Source organism: Desmodus rotundus, chromosome 1 (genome assembly GCF_022682495.2).
Source record: "Desmodus rotundus isolate HL8 chromosome 1, HLdesRot8A.1, whole genome shotgun sequence".
NCBI lineage: Eukaryota > Metazoa > Chordata > Mammalia > Chiroptera > Phyllostomidae > Desmodus > Desmodus rotundus.
In genome coordinates this window covers 144,932,440-144,951,904 of record NC_071387.1, presented here as the reverse complement: position 1 = coordinate 144,951,904, position 19,465 = coordinate 144,932,440, and the positions used below count along the sequence as shown (strand labels likewise).

Genomic DNA, 19,465 nt, shown 5'->3' with positions numbered 1-19,465 from the left:
CAGGGTCAGGAAAGGGCTCCCCAAGATCTTGTCATATTTAAACTCAGGGTTAGCTGCTGAGACAGAGCTGGCCCCATGGAGAACTGGGAAAGCCTCCCCCAAAGGGACAGCAAGTGCCCATAGGGCAGGGACAGCCAGATTAATGGAGATGCAGGGTAGGGCAGGTGGGCAGACAGATAAAAGGGCCCTCAGGTGGGTTGAAAATGCTATCACAACTACTAAAGCTTTCAGGCACGAGAACGGCATGGTATGATTTATATTTTTTAAAGCTCACTCTGTGATTTGACATTTAAAATGATATTTGAGAGGTGCTTTGAGAGCACAGGTACAACTGAGACAGATGGAGAGCAGGAGAGATGTGCTTCAGGTACAGACAGGGGGCATTGCATGGGGCCCAGAGGCAGGAGATGTGAAGAGTGGAGAACACAGCACAGGCCCCAGAGACCTGTGATTGATGGGACAGGGAAAGGAAACAGAAGACTCACCATGGGGGAGGGATGTGGTCAGGGGACCCTCCATGGAGGGGGCAGGACAAGGGTGACAGGAAACACTCCATGGAGGGGGCACAAGGGACCCTCCATGAATGGGCCAGAGAAGGGGGCACAAGGAACCCACCCTCCTTGGATGGGGTAGGGCAGTGGGGACAGAAGACCCTCCATGGAGAAGGCAGGCAGGGGAACAGGGGACCCACCTCCCATTGAGTGGGCAAGGCAGGGGGACAGGGGCCCTAGAAGTGGTCAGGGAAACAGGGGACACTCCATGAAGGGGGCATGGCTGGAGGGGAAGGGGAAGAGGGACAGGTGATAGGGAAATCTGCCCCCTCCATGGAGTGTCCCATGTCCTCCCTGCCATGCCCCTCTCCTAGGGTTCCCTCTCTGCCTGCCCTGTCTCTCCTACAGTCTCCTATCCACCCTTCCTGCCCCTCCATGGATGGTCCCCTTTCTCTCCTGCCAGACCTTCTGCTTTCCTGCCCTGCCTCCTCACTCCCAGGCCTCTAACGGGCCTGTGATCAGGTCTCTGGTCTTCCATCTCTCCTGCCTCCCTGGCCGCGTGCCTCTGCTCTGTATCAGAACCACATCTCACTCTCTTCATCTGTCTACGTGATTTTCAACCAGGGTGCCCCAGCACACTGGTGTGCCCCAAGAATTTTAAATCATGCAATGCCTGACTATGCAGTCAGGGGCACTGACCTCTTCCTTTAGGCTGTCAAATAAAAAAAAGACAATGTGGTTTCAAGTAGGAGCCTAAAGAAATGTCTGTTGGCCATTTTAGAACTTAGGAAATGTAATGGTCAATTCATTAGAAAGAAACATCTGAGAAATGAGATAAAAGAGAGAGAAGAAAGGAGAAAAGAGAAAAAAAAGAAAGAAAAAGAAAATGACAACAGCCTTGAAAAGAGGCCAGTGAACCTGAATTAATAGTCAGGTATTGCATGTTTTAAAAGTTCTTGCTGCACCCAAGTGTGACTGCTGCGACACGTTTGCTGAAATTCGCCGGTCTAAATCCTACCTGTGCTCTGAAGACGCATCTCAAACATCATTTCGAATGTCAAACCACCAAGTGACCCCAGAAGGTATGCGGGGAGGGGGGAGGAATGAAAGGGTAAAGGGGGGTACATGGTGATGGAAGGAGACTGACCTGGAGTGGGGAACACACAGTACAACACAGGGGACGCATTGTAGAACTGTCCATCTGAAACCTGTACAATTTCATTAACCCATGTCACCCCAGCAAACTCCACCAAAAATAAATAAAGATAGGGGCCTTTAAGAGTGATTAGATCATGTGGGTGGAGAGCTCATGAGGAAGATTAAAGTCCTTTATAAAGAGAGCCCATACTAGACTTACTGGGCGGAATCACTTTGTAAGTTTATAAATGTCTAACCACTATACTATATACCTGAAACTAATATTGAATGTCAACTCTAATTGAAAACATTTTAATTATTAAAAGGAAAAATAAAAATCAGAGTGATCTTTTAAAAATGTACATCAGATCACGTCATTCTCGGGTCAAAAAGCCTTAGCGGCTCCAGGAGCAGTCAGCTGTCTGGGCAGAATCACTGCTGGGAGGGACTTTCACTGCTGGGAGAGGACTGTCCTGTCTTCTTCCTCCCGGTGCCTCCATCACTGTTCAGGTGGCATCTGGCACTGGTGCGAGGCAGAGCTGTACTTTCTTGACAGTGTGCTAAGCATTCACTTAGGCTGCTTAGTTCTAGTGTGAGAGCAGACACACAAAATTGGTTTTAAAAGCCTAAATAGTTCTGATAGCATTTTCAACCCGCCTGAGGAACATTTATCCACCAGCCCATCCTCCCATGCACCTCAGCCCACCGGGCTCACCCAGCCCTGGGGGCAAAGGCTGGGAGAGTGCTGTCCAGGCATCTGTTGGAGGTCTGAACAGAACTGCAGTTCTTTTAGGAAGGAAACAGGGAGGCATTTGCTAGGATGAGCCACACACGAGGTGACTGAACACTTCGTGACACAGTGATCGGATCACAGCTGAATGCTCTTCTTGCCCTACTGCCACATCCCTGGGGACCCATGAATCGCCCACTGCAGGAAGCAGTGCCCTGGCCTCTGAGGACCCACAGACCCACTGCAGAGCCCTTGAACTCACACTGCTGGTCTCAGACTATGGATCCTGGCCACCTTAAGTCTTGGGATGTGGCCTGTTTTGACATTTTAGTTTCACTCTTACAAAGAAAGCCAGGTCTGGGTCCCTTATACACTGCTGGTGCAGCTGCTGTGGAAAACAAGAGGGAGGGTCCTTGAAAAAAAACCCAGAACTATCACGTGCTCCAGTGATCCGACTTCTGGGTGTTACTCAAAGAACTGAAGGAGGGTCTGGAAGAGATGTGTGCACACTCGTGTTCACAGCAGCATTATTCACAATAGCGAAAACGTGGAAGCAACTCAGGTGTTCCCCTGATGGACGAATGGGTAAACCCAATGTGGTCCATCCATAAAATGGAACATGAATCCTCTTTAAAAGGAAGGACATTGTGAGAGGTCCAAGATGGTAGAAGATGTGTGGATGTTACACTCACTTCTCCTCAAGATGAAACTGGAATTGCAATTAAAATATAGAGCAAGCAACCTGGATAACCATCTGAACTCTAGGTGAAGGGAAGTCTCATAACCAAAAATGTAAAGAAGCCACATTGAGACTAGTGGGAAGGGTGGAGACGCGAGGACGCGAGTAGGGACAGATCGAGTTGTGTGGCTCGCAGGTGGCAACCACTCCCTACTCCTTCCCCCAGTCTGACCAGCACCTCTTCCTCACAGAACATCCACTAGCACCACCCTCCTGACTCCCAGCTGCCTCACCCTGTTGAGCTCGGCCTCCCAACAGAATCTTGGACAGACAGAGCTGTGTGGCTCTAGGATGAGAGACATTTTTCCCTCACATGCCACACCTGTGCAGAGCCCTCACTTCACACAACCACATCTTGGTCTGTTTGGGACTGATGAATTCTGCTGGTCTCACCCTGATGACTCCCTGAGACCCACCTCACCACAAAGATTAGTGAGCACTATCAAGTGGTAGAGCTAGAGCTGGTATACCCAGGGACATTTGCTGAGTGACCTCAGACCCAGCACTGACACTGAGGTTGAACCTGTATCAATCTGGTAAACACTTGCCCCTACCTGGTAGCTCACTGAGAACCTACATCATGCAACTCAATTACCACCAGAAGGTCTTTCAGTGACTGAACCTAACAGGCAGCCACTTGGTGGAAGCAGGCAGAGGTGGATCTCATGGTGCCTTGGGACCTTGGCTGAACTGTCGCTGGGCCTGGTGCTGGCAAAAACCAGTTATGGTGCAATGCTTGGACCTTCCCATGCTCACCCAGGCCATCAGAGGCAGCCATAAACTGTGGATGCCTTTGTGGTTAGAAAAAGTTGCCCAGGATCAGTCACAGGCAGCATCTGACATTGGCCAACACCAGAGTCCCTCCCAAGAGGCCCCAGAACCAAATACTCATTGGCCAGCTTCAGACAGCATCAGAGCAGGATCCAACTAGCTTTACAAATGGCATGTCCACAGGGAGACCTCAGTAGGCACAAGATCCTGCTGAGGTGATTCTGCTGTGTGGATTCATATGTACGAGCACCTGCAGTGCAGCTTGTACTCTGTGGTCAGGGTTGAGCCTCACAGTCAACCAGCTTGAGGGTCTACCTCACAATGAACTGGCCAATAGCAACCAAGACTACAACAGAGGGCCCACATAACCCACACAAGGGGCATTCCTAGAGCACCCAGCTCAGGTGATCACGGGGGCTGCATCCCACAGGACCCTACAACATAAGACCACTGTGCCAAGACTGGGAATCTGAGAAATTCTGCCTAATACATAGAAACAAACCCAAAGAGGCTGCCAAAATGGGAAGACAAAGAAACATGTTCCAGTTGAAAGAACAGAAGAAATCTCCAGGAAAAAAAGAGCTAAATGAAGTGGAGGGAAGCACTCTACCAGATATGGAGTCCAAAACAAAGGTTATGAGGATGCTCAAGAAACTTAGGGGAAGAAGGAATGAAATTAATGAGGATGTAAATAAAGAGATAGTAAGCATGAAGTAGGACATAGAAGCAATAAAAGAACCTGTCATAAATGAAGAATACAATACCAGAAATGAATATACTAGAAGGATAAAACAGTCAGTTGGATAAAGCAGAGGACTGAATCAGTAATTTGGAAAACAAGGCAGCAGAAAACACCCAATCAGAACAGCAAAAAGAAAAAAATAATTTTTAAAAATGAGGATAGTTTAAGGGAACTTTGGGACCACATGAAGCATAGCAACATCCACATCATAAGGGTACCAGAGGGGGAAGAGAAAGACTAAGACATCAAGAACCTATTGGAAGAAATAATGACTAAAACGTTCCCTAACCTGGCCCTGGCTAGGTGGATTGGTCAGTTGGAGCATCATCCCATACACCGAAAAGTTTGTGAGTTCCATTCCCAGTTGGGACATGTATAGAAAATCACTATTCAATCTCTCTCCCTCTCTCTCCCTCTCTCCCTCTCCCTCCCTGTCTCCCTCTCCCCCCCACCCTGCTTTTGCATTCTGAAAGTATGTCCTCTGGTGAGGATTAAAAAAAAAACCTTCCCTAACCTCATGAAGAAAAAAGACATACAGGGCCAGGAAGCACAGAGAGTCCCAAAAAAGAGGAACCCAAAGAGGACTACCCCAAGACATAATTAAATTGGCAAAGATTAAAGATAAAGATAGAATTTTTAAAAAGCAGTAAGAGAAAGACTATTCTACCCAGCAAGGCTATCATTTAAAACTGAAGGACACTTACCCTGGCCAGGTAGTTCAGTTGGTTAGTGTGTCCTCCCAATACACCCAAGTTGCAGGTTCCATCCCCAGTCAGGGCACATACCAGAAGCAACAAATGCATACATCAATAAGTGGAACAACCCATTGGTGTTTCTCTTTCTCTCTCTTTCTTTCCTGTCCCCTCTCTATAAAATCAATCAAAATAATAATTTTTAAATAAAAAATTGAATGAGAAATAAAGAGTTTCCCAGACAAGAAACAGCTAAATGAGTTTATTATCACCAAACAAGTATTACAAGAACAGTTAAAGGATCTTCTTGAACAAGAAGGAGGAGCAGGAGGAGAGGAAAATATTTATTTAAATGTAAATGGTGTAAATGTTCCATAAAAAAACATAGGGTAGCTGAATGGATAAGAAAATAAGACTCATGCTGTCTACAAGAGACCAACCTCAAAATGAAAGATACACACAGACTAAAAGTAAAAGGATGGAAAGAGATATTTTATGCAAATGGAAATGAAAAAAATAAGCTGATAGCAATACTTACATCTAACAAAACAGACTTTAAGAAAAAGGCTATAGTAAGAGACAAAGAATGTTAAAGGGAACAATCTAACAAGAGGATATAATGTTTGTAAACATTTATGCACCTAATATAAGAGCACCAAAATATGTAAAACAAATTTTGAAGAACATAGAGGGAGAAATCAACAGATACACAGTCATAGTAGGAGATTTTAATATCCCATTGACTTCAATGGACAGATCTTTCAGACAGAAAATCAGAAAGAGTAGCCTTAAAGGACACACTACATCAGATGGATTTAACTGATACCTTCAGGGCATTTCATCCCAAAGTGGCAGAATATACATTCCTTTCAAGTGCCCAGGAAACATTTCCTAGGACAGACCACATGTTAAGACAATACAAGTCTCAATAAACTTAAGAAGATTGAAATCATACTGAGCACCTTCTCTAACCATAATGGTATAAAACTGGAAATCAATCACAAGAAAAAAACTGAAAAACACACAAAGACATGAAGGCTAAATTACATGCTACTAAACAATGAAAGGGCCAACAGAGAGATCAAGGAAGAAATCAATAGATACCTTGAAACCAATGAAAATGAGAACACAACAACCCAAAATCTAAGGGACACAGCAAAAGCAGTACTAAGAGGAAAAATTATGTAATTATACGCCTACCTCAAAAACAAGAAAAATCTCAAATAAACAATCTAACTTCGCACTTACAGGAACTAGAAAAAGAACAAACAAAGCCCAAAGTGAGTAGAGGAAAGGAAATAATAAAGATCAGAGCAGAAATAAACAAAATACAGTCTAAAAGGAAAAGAAATACAAATGATCAATGAAACCAAAAGCTGTTCTTTGAAAGTATAAGTAAGGTTGACAAACCTTTATCCAGACTCAGCAACAAAAAGAGAGAGCCCTGGAAAGATAGCTCAGTTGGTTAGAGAGTCGTGCTGATAAGCCAAGGTTGCAGGTTTGATCTTTGGTCAAGATACGTACAAGAAGCGATCAATGAATACATAAGTAAGTGGGATAACAAATCGATGTTTCTCCCTCTCTCTCTCTCTATCTTCCCCCTTCCTCTCTCTATCTAAAAATAAATTTTTTTACAAAATTTTTTTTAAAAAGACAGTACCTAAATAAATAAAATCAGAAATGAGAGAAGCTAACAACTGACTCCACAAAAATGCAAAGAATTGTAAGAAAACACTACATACAACTATATGCCAATGCATTGACAATGAGGATGAAATGGATAAATTCCTAGAAACATACCATCTTCCAAACTCAATCAGGACAAAGCAGGAAATCTGAAGAGACCAATTACAACTAATGAAATTAAAGAAGTAATTTTAAAAAACTCCCAGAAAATAAAATACCTGAACCAGATGGCTTCACAGGGGAATTTTGGCAAACATTCAAAGAAGAACTAACACCTATCCTTCTCATACTATTCCAAAAAATTCAAGGGGAAGGAAGACTCCCAAGCTAACTTTATGAGGCCAGCACTATTCTAATTCCAAAACCAAATCACGACACTACAAAGAATATTATAGGCCAATATTCCTGATGAACATAGATGTTAAAATCCTCGAGAAAATTTTAGCAAACATGATCCAGCAACACGTTTATAAGATTATACACACTCACACACACATACACATGAGATTATACACTATGATCAAGTGGGATTTATTCTGGGCATGCAAGGTTAGTACAATATCTGAAAATCAACAAATGAGATATACTATATAAACAAAATGAAGGATAAAAATCACATCATATCAACAGATACAATAAAAGCATTTGATAAAATCCAGCACCCATTTATGATAAAAACTCTTGGCCTAGTGGGAATAGAAGGAACATACCTCAACGTAAAGGCCATATATAAGAAACCCACAGCCAACATCATACTCAATGGGCATAAACTAAAAGTGTTATCCATCAGATCGGGAACAAGACAGGGATATCTACTTTCACCACTATTTTTAACACAGTACTAGAAGTCCCAGACACAGCAATCAGACAAGAAGAAAAAATAAAAGGCTTTAAATTGGAAAGGAGGGAGTAAAACTGTCATTATGGGCAGATGACATGATACTATATATAGAGAATCCTCAAGATTTTATCAAAATGCTACTTTTTTAGATTTTTATTAATTACTTTTAGAGAGAGGGGAAGGGAGGGAGAAAGAGAGGCAGAGGAAAATTTATGTGTGAGAGAAACATTAATCAGTTGCCTCTTGCATACCCTGCACTGGGGACCTGGCCCACAACCCAAGCATGTGTCCTGACTGGGAATTGAACTGGCAACCTGTTGGTTCATAGGCCAGCACTCAATCCACTGAGCCACACCAGCCAGGGTAAGAAATCAGTTTCATTTTTATATACCAATAATGAACTATAAGAAAGGGAAACTAAGAGAACAATCCCATTACAAATGTATCAAAAAATGAATAAAAACCTAGGAATAAATTTAACCAAGTATGTCAAAAAACCTTCTTGGCTTCTCCTGGTGGCTGTTACTAGCACAGTGCCATGAGTGACACTACTCAAGGACGCTTGATGATCATCAGATGGAAGGCGGCACCATCAGTGGGAATGTGTGCTGTTTAATGATCTGAGGATCACAACCGCAGAAACAGTACTTATGCTCTGTCAAGGTGAGGGATGATTAATAATTCTTCTCTGTGTTCTTGGCAGAATGGTGCTCAACATTACGGTAACAATAACACCTTGTCTTCATATGCTCTCTCCTTCCAGAGTTGGCTTTATCTTTCAACTTGGCTGCAAGAAGCGAAAGTAATGCTGGTGGGTGAAATCAACACACCCCATTCAGCAGGGGCTTAAACGAAGAGGAGATGCAGAAAGTGACTCATCAAAGGTCTGACACTCAGTGATCAAACCAGGGAGACACTAAGTGCCCAAAAAAGACTTTGTCTGTTAAGATAATAATGTTGAGCTATCATAATGGACCGTTCAGTGTCGAGTCCAGTGAAATGTACTCATTCCTTGTGTCCCATTATGCAGGCCAGGAAGCCACCATGGCTCATCCCTCTCCATACAGTGACTCAGGAACCCAAGGCTTCTCCACCATGTGGCTCTACCAAGAGCCCTGGAGGCCTGCTGCCCCTCCATATTCAGCTGGCAATGAGCACAGACCAACAGTGTGCAGGACAGCTGGACGGGCAGTGTCAGGAAGGCCCAGGGTGAGCCACTCACAGCTGGTCCCACCTCTGGCCAGACCTAAACCACACAGACCAAGAGGCTCAGAAGTGCAGAACCGGACAAATACTGTGAGTCTTGGAACCAGGGATAGCACACCCACTCTCTTGTCCCTGAATCTATGCAGCCAACTCTGTCCACCTTCAGGAAGAATACCCTGAGAGAAGAATAAAATAAACGTACCTCATGCCAACCATCATAGCACTTCAAAGGGCTGTTAATAAAGCAAACACTGTCTACTTAATTATAAAGTCTCCTTACTGTCCAGACTCACTTTCTTTCCTCCCCTTTCTTCTTCTTAAAGAATGAGAACACATGGTTCTGGGGTCACCAAGAAGAGCAAGTCCACAGCCAGCTGTGCCCCGACTGATGACAACCATGAGCTCAGGACAGAATAGAGAAGCTGGTATCCACAGATTCTGGAAGGACGCAGCAGCGGGCAGACTGGGGCAGGAAGTCAGAACTGGACAAACGACCAGCAAAGCAGTGAGCTGATTGGTTTTCCCTCCTTGATCTCAGCTTTGTCCTAAAGGCGGTGAATCTCAGCACTGCTCCATGGGCAGGATGGGAATAACGCAGAGAGGACTGGACAGGGGGACTGTCAGAACCAGAGTGGGGGACTGCTGGGGACCCCTCCCTCTTCTCTCCTGGCCCTGACCCTGAAGCTGCAGCCATGGCCGAGGTATAAGCTCCTAAAATGCAGAGAAGAAAACCTGTCTCTGGTGAGGACCTGTGAAAATGGGCTCTTATACTTCACAATTTGGGGGGAATCCTGCTCATTTTTTCTATTTTTTTTCTCTTGCCAGTTTGCCCTGAAAACCACACATATATTTGAGGTTTCAACATAGTTCTTGGAGGAGAGGAATCTAAGATCCTGAGAGAAACCAGAGCTTCTAGCTGAAGGGCCAGGGAAGATGTGCTGACAGTGGGCTGGGCCCACACACAGCACACCGCTGAGGCCAGCACAGCTCTGCACCACACCGGTGCTGAGGTCACCCCCACAGGTGCTGAGACAGATCTGGGCTCTGAACTCAATGTTCTCACAGACTTAATCAGTGGCCCCTCAACCTCTGCTGTTCAGTGGTGGGAAGACAGACTATGGAATTCAGTCCGATAAGAGCAGCACATCCATTGCTAGCTTCATCCAAAGTTTGGAGGGAGAAAATAACTGAATTTGAACAGGAACAGAGGTCAAGTGGAAGAAAGACAGAGCTCCGGAGCCCCAGAATGTAGACCTGCTATACCCAGGATTTTAGTTCTAAGCACAAGTTCATTTTTACAAATAAATCTCACAGATGTGTCTTGGAAGTCAGCCTACCCCTGACTACACACAGGTCTGACTTGAGAACATTTTAACATTATTTTTTAACAGCAGTTCCTTTGACTTTATCACCCTTAACCTAGCCTGTTGTCAAACTTGCAGAGAAATATAAACTGTCAACACCTGGGGGTACCTCCTTGATGATACTAGAGTGGGAGCCAGAACATGACAAATTGCAGGAACAGGCAGGAGGCAGCCCATTTTAATTCATAATTGACAAATTTATCAGCATTATTGTGATAAGGTATGGGTCATCTGTTCCATTTACCCTAATAGGCTTCCCCACTAAGGGAAATAAGATGCTCACGTGCTGTGTTATTTTGCTCCATAATGGTTAAGGTGAATCAACAGTAAGCTGACTGCCTGTCAAAGATACCTGGGCAGGTAATGAAGAATAATTTGTTGTGCCTTAAAATAGCCTATGCAGAAGGTTGTAACGAGCATTAAATCTGTAAATAATTCGTATTGTAGAAGGTCTTGAATGCTATGCTGAAGAATGTGGACTTGGAGCCCTGACTGCTGTGGCTCAGTTGGTTGTGCATCATCCTACAGAGGGAAAGGTCGCAGATTCAGTCCCCAGTTGGGGTGCATACAAGACGCAAGCAGTCGAGGTTTCTCTCACATCGATGTTTCTCTCCTTCTCTTCCTCCCTCCCATCCCCTCTCTCTCTAAAAAAAGAAAAGAAAAGAAAAAAAGAATTTGGGCTTCTAGACATAATGAGGAGCCTTGAAGTGTTGTTATACAACTGAAAGTATAGCAGAATTCTAAAGGGTTCTAGATTAAATCTCCTTAATTTCACATTAATGAGCAAACAATGTTGCTAATTGGTATTAACAAATTATATGCTCTCAAAATTTTATTTCTTAGTTACATGAGAAAACTATCATGACTTTTGTGAAACGGCACGAGCCATGTGGTGAAGGTGGTAGGCAAGAATGGCGCTGCTCACCGTGACACAAGCAACCCTGAGAAGGCTGGAGGTTTGGAGGTGGAGGGAAAAGGAAGGGTAACATGTGCCATTAGCTAGGGGCTGTGTGAGTGTTTTTGATGAAGCATGGCCCTGAAGACAAAGAGCAGCCTGATTTCCCCTTTAATAATTTTTTTAAAGTGCTAGTGAGCTTCCTGTCAAGGTAGCAGTGTAAGTAAATGCGGTACTTGCATCCTCCCACAACCTACATCAAAATTACAACTAAACTACTGAACAACCATCATTTGGAACCACCTGAAACCTAGTTGAATGGCATCTGCCCTTGGCCTCCACCTCCCAAGAGGCCTCAGAGCAAGCAACCCAGATGACAGCTTCAAACCACATCAAAGCACCACCCAACCATCTTCACAAGTGACACACAGGGTGGACTTAGTGGGGACTAAAGTCCCGCTAAAGTAAGTTCTGCTCTGTGGGTTGGGCCCCTGCATAGCTGATCCTCCATGGTGGTTGCAGCCAGTCTAATGGGGGTAAATATCTCCCACTGATGAGCTAACAGCAATCAAAGTTCAACTACAATAGGAGAGTATACAAAGCTCACACAGTGGGGCTTACCTGGAGTTCCCAGCTCCAGTGAACAGGGGGCTGTGCCACTGGACCTTACATTACATTATGTTAGACCACTCTACTAAGCTCAGGAGATGTAACAGCTCTACCTAATACACAGAAACAAACACAGGTGGCTGTCAAAATGAGAGACAAAGAAACATATCCCAAATGAAAGAACAGAACAAAACTCCAGAAAAAGAACTAAAAATGGAGACAAGCAATCTACTAAAGGCTGAGTTCAAAACACTGGGTATAAGGGTGCTCAATGAACTTAGGGAAAGAGTAGATAAACTTAGAACTTCAACAGCATAAAAAAAAGACGTGGAAACCATAAAAAAAGAACTAGTCAGAAATGAAGGACACACTAACTAAAATGAAGAATAATTTACAGGGAATCAACAGAGTCCAGGAGGTCAAGAATCAAATCAGTGATTTGGAATATAAGGAAGCAATAAACACCCAATCAGAATAGCAAAAAAGGATCCATAAAATGAGAACCTTTGGGACAATTTCAAGCATACCAACATTCACATCATGGGGCATGGGGGTGCCAGATGGATAAAAGAGCAAGGGATCAAGAACCTATTTGAAGAAATAATGACTGAAATCTTCCCTAACCTGGTGAAGGAAAAAGACACACAAGTCAAGGAAGTGTAGAAAGTCCCAAACAAGATGAACCCAAAGAGGCCCAAATCAAGATGCATACAGAGAATCTTAAAAACAGAAAAACAAAAAAAAGCAGTTATCTACAAGGAAACTTCCATAAGACTGTCAGATGATTTCTCAACAGGAACTTTGCAGGCCAGAAGGGATTGGCAAGAAATTTTAAAAGTGATAAAAAGCAAGGACCTATAACCAATACTACTCTACTCAGAAAAGCTATCATTTGGAATCAAAGGACATATAAAGAGCTTCCCAGATAAGGAAAAGCTAAAGGAGTTCGTCAGCACCAAACCAGGATTACATGAAATGTTAGAGTCTTAAGAAAAAGGAAAAAAAAGATAAAAATATGAACAATAAAATGACATTAAATACATATCTATCAACAATTGAATCTAAAAAACAATATAAAAGAATAAGCATAACAAAAACAGACTCATAAATACAGAGAACATTTTGATGGTTGCCAGATGGGAGGGGGTTGGGGTAGTGGATAAAAAAGGTGGAGGTAGCCCTGGCTGGTGTGGCTCAGTAGATTGAGGGCTGGTCTGAAAACCAAGTGATTGCCAATTCAATTCCCAGTCAGGGCACATGCCTGGGTTGTGGGCCAGTTCCCCCCAGTTGGGGGCGTGTGAGAGGCAACCACACATTAATGTTTCTCTTGCTCTCTTTCTCCCTCCATTCCCCCCTCCCTAAAAAATACAAAAACTTTTTTAAAAAGGTGGAAGTATTAAGAAGTACAAATTGGTTGTTACAGAATAGTCATGGGGATGTACAGTACAACATAGGGAATGTAGTCAATAGTATTGTAAGAACTATGTGTGGTGTCAGATGGGTACAAGATTTATTGGTATAACACTTATTAAGCTATATAATTTCTAATCACTGGAGTGTACACCTGAAACTAACATAATATTGTATGTCAACTGTAATTGAAAATTTAAAATGATTTCAAAAAACAAAATAAATAATGGTATAAGCACACACTTGTATTTGAAATGCCAGATAAAGTAATCAAGCATGAACCTGATTATACGTCTTTCTATGGAGCCGTCTAGTAGTATGAACCAAACAGTCCTGTGTTGGCCTTGTCCTTAGACTCTCTTTGGAGAGAAAAAGTGCAACGAAGAAAACATGCAATAAATCCGGACTTCAGCGCCCTGATTCCAGGAAATTTCTCGTCAACTTTCGATAGCAGCTCTTTGGGAGAAGCAGCCATTCTTTCATCTCCTGTCTCAATGCACGATGTAAACATGACTTTAAGCACTTACGAACTTCACTTCTCAGTTGATGTGCTTTATATTTATCTCTTTTGATAATCTTCTCATTTTCCAAAATGACTTCTCTGAGTCATTTAATAAATAAACTTAACCCCTTTCTCCTGAAATGTGATTCTCCACTTTCTTCCAGAGAAAGATGAATGCGATAAAGATGTGTACTTTACAATTCAGCACTGGAAACAGGGCTTATACAAGACATAGCACAGATTTGGGACTGGGGAACAGAGCTGGGAAGAGCTGTATTTTATTATATATGTACTGCATCATTAGGTTTAGTCTGCAGGAAAAAAATATTCTGGCTCTTTTAAGCTATAAAGCTAATACAGGAAAGAGTTCACAAAATATTGGCAGAATGGGAGTAGCAGGCTTTAGGCTGGGCCACCGGGAGTGAGTCCCAAAAAAGGCCACAGAACTGTTCCCCATGTCACCTGCAAGTATTTTTAGATTTCCAGATCCATGGGTCTGGAAGCCACTGATGCCTCTGCCTTAATTGTCTCTTGACATCTGCCAAACTAGCACCTTGGCCATAAAATGCTATTACAGAAAAACAACAAACTTCTCTACGATCTTACTTGCGAATAACACCACAGCAGAGACAATGCCACCCCTTGACTTTCTCCTTTTAGATCTTATTTGAATGCATATAAATGACAGGGCCAAATTACAACCAGAAACTTAGTAAATTCTGAAGAAGATTTCCCAAACTCCCCAGCCCTCCCAACTATTGATATCATAGCAACGATACAGCCAATACTGATACTCCATTACTATTCTGTACAAGTATACCCAAGCCCTCTGAATCTTGTTCTGTGTTTTAATTAAAATGCTCAGAGGTCCACAGTGAGATAATGTTTCCTCTCTAGCTTGCTTCCTTTCTGGTTTTAGTCTCTGCCAATTTGCATGTAGAGCTCACTGTGTCACAGTCACCATCTGTTTAAATAACCCACATCTCAGAGATTTACACGGCTGCACGTGTCTCAGCAAACCTTCCGTTGGAAGATCTAGGTCAGTCAGCTTGGATTTTTAACAGAATCGTTGGCTTCCTATAGAAATAATTGCATTCAGAATTTTGCAGCGCTCATTCTCTTTGCCAGGTTCTGGATCATCTGTATACACTTTAACTACAATAAGACAGCATGCTAGAGGGAAACAAGCGTGGCTGGTAGAGACAGGACCTTTGGTAGGAGCCTTCAAATCTGGTCAATATCTAGCTTACGCAACTGGCAGACTTATTCTGGGTCTCAAAAAAACAGTAAAAGAATTTGAACTATTGAATTCTGTTCTGCCCATTAAGATACAATAATGCTTGTCTAGTTTAAAACTAAAAGGTTTTCACTATTTCCTGATAAACTATCAGAAGAATCACTTAAAAGCTTATTCTGTTTTAAAATGGGGCCTCTTGCTGTGATATCTTATCCCATTAGTAAACCACAGTCAGATCTGTGAAAGCACGGGTTGTACGAGACAACCTTGTGTTCTTCTAATGTTTTTGTTTACAAGCTGCACAGATGAGAATGACAGTTTTCTTTCAATACCGCCTGACCCTCAATGCTTCTCCCAATGCCTGCTCTCTAACTCCCCCTTCTTCTGTATGGCCACCTCCAACCCACTTGCCAATTAAATTTAGTCAGGAGTGGCTCTATTGTTCATTAAACTTAGCCATTCCTAATTACATTGAGCAACTTAAATAGTATTTATGGAGTGCCTAATTAAGTACCAGACATACTGGTAGGTGTAAAGGACCCAAGGCACATACCACATTTTTCTCATCCTTAGAGCACTCAAAACCCATTAGCGAACAGATATGCAAACATGCAATGCATATACACATATGCACATGTTTGCACATGCACTACAAACAGAAATACAATAGTCGTGTGTGCCATTCTTTCAGTATAAAAAATAAAGCTCTTCAGGAGCTCTTAAAGATAAGCCATTAGTAAGCAATGGGAGTCAGGATTTGCTGAATTGTACTTTCACGCAAAGTAGAATAGCTGTATTCTATAACCATTATTTCTATCAGATGAAGAAAGAAATCACCTTCAGAGAAAATTTTACTCCATCCCTCCCTCTCACTCATCTATGCTTTGTTTGTGCGCCCTTCAATACATAGCATCTGGCTTTATCCCTAAATGGATTTGATGGCCCAGGGCCGGAGCTGATTGGCAGAGACAGCTAAGATCTGCAGAAGTGGTCCCTAGTGTTGCTATGGTGACAGAGCTCATGCTTTCAAGTGGTTCAGTCATGGTGTGTCATACTGAACTGCAGTCACTAGGCCATGAACCCAGGTCCCTCTGAACCCTTGCCTGGCCTCACTCCTTTTCCCCAGTAGATTCCATTATTCTACCCTGACTTCTCAGATCAATAAACATAATCATTTCAAGCCTACAACTAAATTTGCTTCAGACAGAGGGAATTTAGAATGCAAACTGGACTCATTTCAAGTAAATGACGCAAGTTCATCACAATGAGCAGGCCCTTGTACTGCAAATGTCAAGGGGTGCCATTCACACTACGGTTATGCTCCAGGGGGCACCACTCACTAGAATATTCTCTAAGGGTTGTCCTCAGAGGCTGTTTTGAGATATCTTACTGCCATTGAGTTAGTGTCTTAAGGCACTTGACAATCCTTTCTGGAAATTTCCAAGGTCACTTCTTTCCTATGAAAAAAGGTCTGTGATTATATATATATACACACATACATATATTTATTATATATATATATTTTTAATTTCCTGTAATCACTTTGCAACTATCCTTTTTTTCTCCCTCTCATTTTTTTTTTGAAAGGAAAGAACTGAGTGGTTTTTTTGCAGGAGGCAGAGATCCAGTTTAAGATGCATGGTAAGCCTTGCTAAGAAAATAAACCATTATAAGTGCACAAACAATACATATCTGTACAGTAGTTTTCTTAACTATTCATGTACATAGACATAACAGGATCTTTATTTATATTATAATATAATTTGACATATAATATGTATGAGGTCTGTTTGGAAGAAGTCCAGCCATTGTTAACATAATAAGAAAGTTATGACATCGATGTAGCCTGGCAGCCAAGGAGGGTGGACTGGAATGCACATGCATGAACACTGATGTCTTCACTGTACTAGTCAGTGGGGGTGGTAGACTCCACTGAGTGAGCATGTGTACTGTGTGGTCATCGCCTTCAAAATGACTGAGCGAGTAGAGCAATGAATCTGTATCAAATTTTGTGTTAAGCTTGAACACTCCTCCACGGGAACTATTCAGATGATTCAGAACAGCTATGGGCAACTGGGGATTGGCAGCTTTATCATAACAATGTGTCAGCTCATGCATCATGTCTCATGCAAAGGTTTTTGGAGAAACATCAAATTACCCAGGTGACTCAGCACCCATGAAGCCCAGATTTGGAACCCTGCAACTGCTGGCTTTTCCCCAAATTAAAATCACCTTTGAAAGGGAAGAGATTTTCAGACCATGGATAAGATTCAGGCAAATACGGTGGGGCAGCTTATGGCAATGGGGAGAACTGTGTGAGATCCCAAGGTGCCTACTTTGACAGGGATTGAGGCATCATTGTCCTATGTACAATGTTTCTTGTATTTTGTATCTTCTTCAATAAATGTATCTATTTTTTTAAATTACATGGCTGAACACTTTCTGGACAGACCTTCATATACGTATTTGAATATTACAAAAGCACTTTTAAACCTTTCATTGAGTTAAAGGTTTTATTAATTGTGGATGGTCTTTCCCCAATTATCCCGAACTGCTTAAGTCACACTGTGAAAAAACAAAATAAAAAAGCTCAGTTCTCCAAATTTCATGCTGAAATTCATTATTCCATAAATGTGTGAAAGCAACGATTACTGGGTTTCAGTCTCTATCCTCTCCTACACAAAGGCTGGCACTCTGAGTGTCCAGGGACATGCAAGTGACTCCAGAGCTCCCAAGCATCCTCTTCAATGAGCACAGTGTAAAGCACTGTAATTATTCATATAAAAGGGAAGCAAAAATGAAACTCCTGCCCATATGGGCATTAGCATCTCAGTTGGGAGTAATAAAGCATGCAGAAGAATGAACATATTATTATTACAGCCACTGAAAAACAAGGAAGAGAGTAAGTGGATTCTTTAAGCTCTAAGATGCAGAGGTTCACCACTATTTAGCACTTCCTCTTTCTCTGAGTTATACCACATCCTAAAATTAGTCAGTAATTATTATCCGTAATGATCAAACATTACCTTTGGAAGTGCTGAATTTAAAATTTTTTCAGGTTCATAATTTTATACATACACACTTATTATTATAATACACTCTATTCTCACCACTAAGAAGCAGTTAATTAGAAGCATGTTAATTCGCAGTTAATTTAGAAGCATTTGGTCCTCTAAACATCAATAAAAGGACTAGTAACATAAAATGTATGAAGTGGTACATGCAGTATAGAAGCTAGAGCTGAGAGACACAAAAAGTTGTGTAAACAAACCTAGAGAAGAAAAATGTGACTGGGTTTCATGACCAGTGTTTAAAAATTCATTTGTGGTTTTATTTAAACATCTAAAAAGTATATTGATTTCAAGTTAGTGCTGACTCTTCACCTTTCTGGAGCGTCTGAAATTTATGATACTGTACCAAAAGTGAAGTCACTGTTAACCTTATTAGGGGAAACTTTGAGAGGGAGGTGAAACGGAAAATAAAAATAAAATGTCTTCAAGTTTGTTGAAATTGCAACAAGCAACTGGCTGAGTGAAACATTCATTACCTTTAATCTCAGAAAATCGGTTGCAGGGAGTCTCTGTGATGTATTGTGCTCCTAATGCTTTATGACATAGCATACCCACACGTCACTGTTTAAGTCAATGGATATTTTTCAACCAGTTGCTACAAGAACAGGCCAAGGATTTATTCCAGCTTCTACTAGATTCCAGTTTAAGTGGTTGAAAGCCTGTAGCCTCCAAAACACAGACAACATCTCTAGGATTTAAATACTTCATTACTCATGGAGCTTCAAGTGTTGTATTTATAAATCTAGTTTAAAAGTTTATCATCTATGTGTGAAAATCTTAATGAAAATTAAATAGATCAGAGATGACTTTCCAAGAGTATATTTTGGGTTATGTGAACAAAACTCCTGGGAAATGAAAATTCAGTCAAGTGGAGATTTTCATTTAAACAGCTAATTTCAATCTAGCAAGGATTGTCTATGGCAAAGAAACAGAAATATGCATGCTTAGTTTGAAGCTCAAATTACTTACAGCCTTGGAAGGTTAAAAGGAGCCAAACTCTTATGATTGGGAAGGAGAAGTAAATAATAGGAGAAATATAGCCAAGAATCAAATTTTTTAGAAATTTCAGTAAGGCCTCTTCAGTCTTAACACCTCTAATGTGTAACAGTATTTATGACAGAAAAGTCACTAATATTTCTAACTCATTAAGGAAGATGTAAGTTCAAGATAGCCAAATAACTCATCAAATCCTCCAATCCTACTCCCAATCCATACAAATGACAGAAACATGTTTGAAAAACACAGAATTCACAAAGCTGGTAGAAAACAAGGTATGACTTAAGTGAACAAGAAATGTTGAAATGGTAGAATTCAGATTGTAAAAAAAAAAGAAGAAGAAGAA

At 41.8% G+C, this 19,465-nt stretch overlaps 1 protein-coding gene and 1 non-coding gene across 2 annotated transcripts in view; one reads left to right on the top strand and one right to left on the bottom strand.

Moving 5' to 3' along the window:
• Positions 1-19,465, bottom strand: part of CAMK4 (calcium/calmodulin dependent protein kinase IV) — a 196,622-nt gene that overhangs the window by 135,462 nt on the left and 41,695 nt on the right. The gene's annotated exons all lie outside the window — the stretch shown is intronic.
• On the top strand, positions 2,032-2,235 carry LOC128779797 (small nucleolar RNA SNORA74). The gene has a single exon (XR_008425870.1). It is a non-coding gene; the product is annotated as a small nucleolar RNA SNORA74 (small nucleolar RNA).